Source organism: Chlorocebus sabaeus, chromosome 22, assembly GCF_047675955.1.
Source record: "Chlorocebus sabaeus isolate Y175 chromosome 22, mChlSab1.0.hap1, whole genome shotgun sequence".
In the NCBI taxonomy this organism is placed as follows: Eukaryota; Metazoa; Chordata; class Mammalia; order Primates; family Cercopithecidae; genus Chlorocebus; species Chlorocebus sabaeus.
Window position 1 is genome coordinate 72811386 of NC_132925.1, and position 7568 is coordinate 72818953.

Here is a 7568-nt window from a genome sequence, read left to right on the forward strand (position 1 = left end):
GAGACCATCCTGGCTAACATGGTGAAACCCCGTCTCTACTAAAAATACAAAAAAATAAGCCGGGCGAGGTGGCGGGCGCCTGTAGTCCCAGCTGCTCGGGAGGCTGAGGCAGGAGAATTGCGCGAACCCGGGAGGCGGAGCTTGCAGTGAGCAGAGAGCGGGCCACTGCACTCCAGTCTGGGTGACAGAGCGAGACTCCGTCTCAAAAAAAAAAAAAAAAAAAAATATGGTGGCATAGGCTCATCATCGCTGGTGATTCCTAACCTTTCTAAAATGTGGAAGAAAAAGAACCAAACCACTCATAGGTGCTCTGAATTCAAATGCCTGTGACACTAAAAACATATATTAGCCTACCATAGCTAACACATACTGTTAGTTGTAACAAACAACCCCATACTTTCAGCAGCTTATATCAACAAAATTTTATTTTTCACTTATGCTTATCTCCAAGTCAGATCAGCAGGGGGCTCTACCCATTGCAATAACTCAGAGGACAGACTGAGAGAGCAGCCATCTTGGCAAATGTGCTTGGTCACCATGCCAGAAAAAAAGCAAACATGTAAATTCTGCATTGGCTCTTAATGTTTCCACCTGGAGAAACGCACATCACTTCCAGTCCCATGTCATTGGCCATAACAAGTCATGTGGCCATTTTAAGTGAAAGTATAATAGGAAGTCCGATTCTACCATTCCCAGAAGGAGAATAACTAGAAACATCTGGGAACCAGCACCAATCACAGACATATTATAAGAGGACTGTGCTAGACACTCTTAGTGATGCAGAGATAAAGAAAACCTTGTGACTGTGCAGGTAAGTAGGCACTCTGTGGCATATTCACATATGACTAAGACAAACCAGCACTTTCTAAGATTGGTTTACTTTAGCCACGTGGGAAAATAAACCAAAACAATTTATTGCAGGGATTCTCCCCAGGGGTGATTTTTGTCCCCCGGGGAATATTTGGGACTATCTAGAGACATTTTTGGTTGTCTCGTTTTGGGGTGTGAATGTTGATATTGGCATCTGATGGATAGAGGCTAGGACGGCTGTACCTCAGCAGAGGATTATCTGGCCCCAAATGTCAACAGTTAAGAACTCCGGTCTCTTATAATTTTCATGCTTTTCTTACACACATGCCTTAATCTATTGAAATGAAAATTATGCCTTCGAAATGTCTATAGTTGAGACTATATACACCAATACTCATGAAATCCCAGTATGCTCTGTCACTGCACATTTTATGCCCAGGCATATGGACTTCTATTCAGAAGTGCAGATTTAGTATATTCATTTTGAGCTCCAAATAAAAGAGTTGACTATATTTTCAAAAATATCTTGTGATTCAAATTTAAAACACTGCCCTTCAAATATATACCATAAATATACCCTCCAACTTGATGTAAGCAGCATTCGGTCCCATTGGAAAAACAACATGGCATGACATAATTAGACACTGACCATTGATGATAAGCTTTATATGAGAGCTATTGTGAGATCTTTTTGACAGGAGCACATTTTTCTAAGGACAGTCTCTGCCACGATAGGAGCAGTCAGGAAATGATCCACTGTGAGTGACCAAGGAAAGGGGTGTGTTAAACTCAGCGGTTCTAATTGAATTTGTGAGACAGGCTTTGTCAAACACAGTTGAATGCAGAGGCGAAAGGCATGTGGAAGGAATTTTTATACTTAACGGTGGGGAGCTATTAGTAAACTACACTGAGGAATCTTTGGTCTTTCAGCATCAAATTGTGTTAGAATTTAGGTTTAAAGTTATTTCCCAGATGGCAAGTTTTGTTTCCTAGTCTGAGCATCAAGCCTTGCAGAACAACTGACTCCAGAATGTCAGATACGATACCTGGCAGAAGGATATTTATGGGTTGTTAACTTGTGAATCAGAAGGCAAACCCTGGCCCAGCAGTATGTTAATCCCGATGACTGAGAGGGAGCCAATGTGATCACAAGAATGCACACAGCTTGGGGTCTTAGAAACAGCTTAAGAAAGCTTCAACTATGTTTGGAATGTACCAAATCAATAAATTGCTAATTTTTCTACCTGTGTGTTAGCCTACTTACTCTTCAGGGAGTTGAGATTTGTAGTGCAAATACAATCCAAACACTTTATTAATTGCTCAGGCTAAAACAGGTCAAAGGAGCACGCCTAAGCTCAGTTTGAAATTCTTTTACTTACAAAGTTCCTGCAGTCACAGGGGAAATTTAATTGCTCTGCAAATTCTTCGTCAAAAAAAATTGGTCCCTTTTATATCTGTCCTTGGTGAATACCAGCCATTTCTTCCTTTCACCCTCTGGACCCCGTTTATTAGGTAAATGCCTTTGTTCTAAAAGAATACAAGCTAAAGTGAAGGGCCATGATTTCTCCTACTTATTGTCAAGTGGTTTGGCACTAATAATAAGCATAAAAGTACATACGCAGAAAATAATAAAGCAAAAGTGGTAAAATGTCAACCTTTTGGTAAATTAAAGACTTTATGGGAATTCACTGTACTCTTGCAGGTTTAAACATTTTCAAATGAAAAAGTAAAGAAACAAAACTAGTAGAAAGGAGGGTCTACTAAGCTTGAACCGTTGCAATGAGATGACAATAAAAATTATTTCATTTTTTTCCTTAAAGAAAATATGGCGGAAGTATGAATGTTTGGTTTTTTGTTTGTTTGTTTGTTTGTTTTGAGGCAGGGTCTTACTCTGTTGCCCACGCTGGAGTGCAATGGTAAGAGCACGGCTCACTGCAGCCTCAACCTTTTAGGTTCAACTGATCCTCCCACCCCAGCCTCCCAAGTGGATAAAATTAGCCCAGCTAATTTTAAATCATTTGTAGACACAGGGTCTCACTATGTTGCCCAGGCTGGCCTCAAACTACTGGGTTCAAGCAATGCTACCCCCTCGGCCTCCGAAAGTGCTGGGATTACAGGTGTGAGCCACCCCACATGGCCAGAGTGAGTGTTTGGATATAATGGAAAGCAGTACAAGCTGAGTATTCCTTATCACAAATGTTTGGGACCCATGTATCTGACTTTGAAATGTTTTGGATTTTAGAAAACTTGTACATATATAGTGAGATATCTTGGGGTTGGGACCCAAGTCTAAACACGGAATTCATTTATGTTTCACATATACCTTATATACATAACCTGAAGATAATTTCATATACTTCTAATAATTTTTGTGCATGAAACAAAGGTATGACTGTGTGTTTGACTGCAACCTGGCACATGAGTTCAGATGTGGAATTTTCTTTTTTTTTTTTTCTTTTATATACTTTAAGTTTTGGGATACATGTGCAGAACATGCAGGTTTGTTACATAGATATACACATGCCATGGTGGTTTGCTGCACCCATCAACCCGTCATCTACATTAGGTATTTCTCCTAATGCTATCCCTCCCCTAGCCCCCCACCCCTCAACAGATATGGAATTTTCTACTTGTGGCATCATGTTGGCACTCAAAAAATATGGTATTTTGAAGGCTTTCGGATGAAGGATGCTCAACTATATTTAGATCTTTGTTAATGAATACAAGTTGATGCTGCTGCTCCCCTGGGTGTTTTTCCAATAGTGATGATAGATGATTCCAGATTTTGTCACACAGTGTCAACTGGTTTATCTCCTTAACGAAAAAAAACAAGAAAAAGAAAGCCATATGGATGAAGGTGAAAATAAAGGTATGCTTTTTTTTTTTTTTGGAGATGGAGTCTCACTCTGTCATTCAGGCTGGATGGAGTGGAATGGCACAATCTCGGCTCACCACAACCTCCGCCTCCTGGGTTCAAGCAATCCTCCTGCCTCAGCCTCAGCCTTCTGAGTAGCTGGAACTATAGGCGCGCACCACCATGCCCAGCTAATTTTTGTATTTTTGGTAGAGACGGTTTCACCATGTTGGTCAGGCTGGTCTCGAACTCCTGACCTCGTGATCTGCCCACCTCGGCCTTCCAAAGTGCTGGGATTACAGGCGTGAACCACCGCGCCCAGCAAAGGTATGCTTTTTTATGATGATTTAGTCTGAAATGACTTTGATTCATCAGCACCGGGCCCTAGGCTGCCAGACTCACTCACTATACATTGTGCTGAAAGAAAAAGTGCTGAATTAGCACTTGGGTACATATGAGGCCTAACACTTTGTTGTACCAGATTGCACCCTTGGTGACATCCTTGTTGATTGCTACTCTGTACTGAATTGTATCTCTCCCAAATTCATATGTTGAAACTCTAAACCCGCATGTAATGATATTTGGAGATGGGGCCTTTGGGAGATAGTTAGGTTTGCATGAGGTCATAAAGGTGAGGCCCTTATGGTGGGATTAGTACCCTCATAAGAAGAGATACCAAGGCAAATTGAAACCAGAATGAAGTATAACATACTGCTGGGCCAGGGTTTGCCTTTTGATTCACAAGTTAACAACCTACAAATATCCTTTTGCCAGGTAACATATCTGACATTCCGGAGTCAGTTGTTCTGCAAGGCTTGAGGCTCAAACTAGGAAACAAAATTTGCCATCTGGGATATAACTTTAAAGCTAAATTTCACATTTTTTCACTGGACTAGCTTCATACCTGTTGGGATATCTATTATCAAAAAGACAAAAGATAGTGTTGGCAAGGATATGGAGAAGAAGGAACCTTACACACTGTCGGTAGGAATGTAAATTAGTACAACCATTATGGAAAACAGTATGGTGGTTCCTCAAAAAATTAAAAATAGAATTCCCATATGACCCATCAGTCTCACTACTGGGCATATATCCTAAGGAATTGAAATCAGTACGTCAAACAGATATTTGCACTTCCATGTTTATTGCAGCACTATTCACAATGGCCAAGATATAGAATCAGCCTACGTGTCCGTCAACAGATGAGTGGATAAAAAAAAAAATGCTGTATACTCTCACTGCTTCAGTGGACTGACCTGAAAAAAAAAAAAAAAAGAAAGAAAAATGTGGTATACAAACACAATGGGAACTATTCAGCCATAGAAAAGGAGGAAATCCTGGCATTTTCAACAACATGGATGAACCTGGAAAACATTTAGTGAAATAAGCCAGACACAGAAAGACAAATATCACATGTTCTCACTCAAATGTGGAATCTAAAAATGTTGATCTCATAGACAGAGCAGACTGGTAGTCATCAGGGACTGGGGTATTTGGGTGGGGCAGGGTAAGAAGATGTTGCTCAAAGGATACAAAATTTCAGTTACACAGGAGGAATAAGTTCAAGAAATCTATTGCACAACATGTTGACTATGGTTAATAATATACTGCATTCTTGGAAAATGCTAACAGAGTCAATATAAAGTGTCCTCACCACAAAAATGGTAACTTTGAGGCAAGGCATATGTTAATTGGCCATATTTAGTCCTTTCACAATGTATGTATACTTCAAATCATCATGTTGTACACAGTAAATACGTACAATTTTATCGGTCAATGTAAATAATAAAATTAATAAAATAAAATACTGTAAAATAACCCCCATCCCCAAGAAGAGATACTAGACAACTCTCCCTCCTTTTCTCTTTTTCTCCCTCTTTCTCTTCCTTTCTCTCTTTCCTTGCCAAAGGAGGACTCAGCAAGAAAGGAACTGTCTGTCTACAAGCCATGGAGAGAGCCCTCAACAGAACTCAACAGTTCTGACACCCTAGATCTTTGTTAATGAATGCATTAACATTCATTAAAATCCATTGATCTTGGATCTCTAAGCCTCTGGTATTGTGAGAAAATACATTTCTGTTGTTTAAGCCACTCGGTATACAGTGTTTTGTCATGGCAGCCCAAGAGGCCTGAAACAATTGTCAAACATTTTATTACAAGGGAGAGGTGATAGGAACTGCAGGAGAGAAGTTCTCTGTTGTTTGTTTGTTTGTTTGTTTTAATTTTCCTTACCTTGTTCTTACGCCTAGCCCATGTTCATTTATATTAAATAAACTGTACTAATTGCTGTTTTTGTACATCTTTATATGGCAAAATTTAGGGAGTCTAACATTTCTGCATCTAGAATGTTGCCACAATTGTTTTATAAATATCTGGGAAAGTTGATGTACCAGCCAAGACCCAGGACAGAGGAATCAGTATTGTGGGACTCTCCCATTTCTTTAAGGCCCTTCTACCATACCATTTCAGTCTGTTTTCACACAAAAGAGAGTCAAAATAGAGCTCTCTTACTTTAGTAAAAAGTCTGTTAAAACACAGTGGAACAATAGACATTGGAGACTCCAAAAGGTGCAAGGGCAGGAGGGGGGACGATGGTTGAACATTTGGTACAGTATTCACTATTCAGGTGGTGGGTACACTGAAAGCCCAGACTTCACCACTACTCAATACATCCATGTAGGAAAACTAGACTCGTACCCCCTAAATCTATGAAAAAATTTAAAAAGAACAACAACAAAAAAAAAAAAAAAAAGGAGGAAAAATTCCTGTTAAAATCAAGAATCATCATTGTTTGGGTGAGGGAGAAAGGACAAGATGGAGGAAGGTGAACAAGAAGGCACAATCCATGTTGCTTCGGGGTTCTTCCTCACCAACTTTCCCGTGCGTGGGAAAATGCAGCCCGTGCCTGGGAAGATGCAGATCAACGGAGCATGCACCAGGTGACGTCAATCCGAAGAGATTGAAACTTACCTGGCCACGCCTATGGAGACGCCCCTATCACGCCCTTCTCCCGCCCACTGCCCTCCCCCTTCCAGTACCAATGCTTAAAAGTCAGCTGCTGGCAGGAGCTAGCGTGACTTCTTCAGCCCTTCCTACTTGTGGACCGGAGAACCTCACCTGAGAGCGCCGGCGCGACTTCCCTGGCCCCCCACACCTGAGGACCGGAGAACCTCGCCTGAGAGTGTGTGCATATTTGCAATAAAAGGCTGCTGCTTTCTTATGTACTTTGGCCTCATTTTTAATTATTTAGCTCTCCTAAATTAAATTAAGACAATTATAAGAAAAGATACAGAGTTTGGACTTTTAATTTGAATTCAAAACGTAAGTGATCATTTTCATCAGTATTTTGGTGTAAGACCAAGATGTCACCTTGGACTGAATCTGCTGGTTAGAATCCTGCACTATTTTCCTTCCTTATATAGTGTCTGTGATTGCATAGTCTATGCTTTCTACTTTTAATATCTTTAAAATAGAATGAGAATTTTAAGAGTTTTGAAAAGATGTGTATAGAATCAGTCTAGACTTTTAGTCTCCCATAATATTTTATCTTTGTTTTACTTATACCTAATGTGACAGGGTGTTTTTTTTTTAAGCATCTTTGTGAGAAATGCTGTTGCACCATCACCCATATCATGCCAGCAGGGGTTGGCAATCTACTGCCCATGAGCCAAATCTAGCCCATGGTGTTTTATACAATCCACAAGCTAAGAACTTTTTACATTTTTCAAAAACTGTTTTTTCAACAATAAGATGAAAAGCTGAAAATGTTTACTATTGGACCCTTTAAAGAAAGTCTAGCAATCCCTGCCTTAGACCATCAGAGACCTTTTCTGGATCCTTTACGGAAGCAGCAAGAGAGAACAAGGAGAATTTTAAGTGCTAAACCTCAAAATGGTGTTCGTTT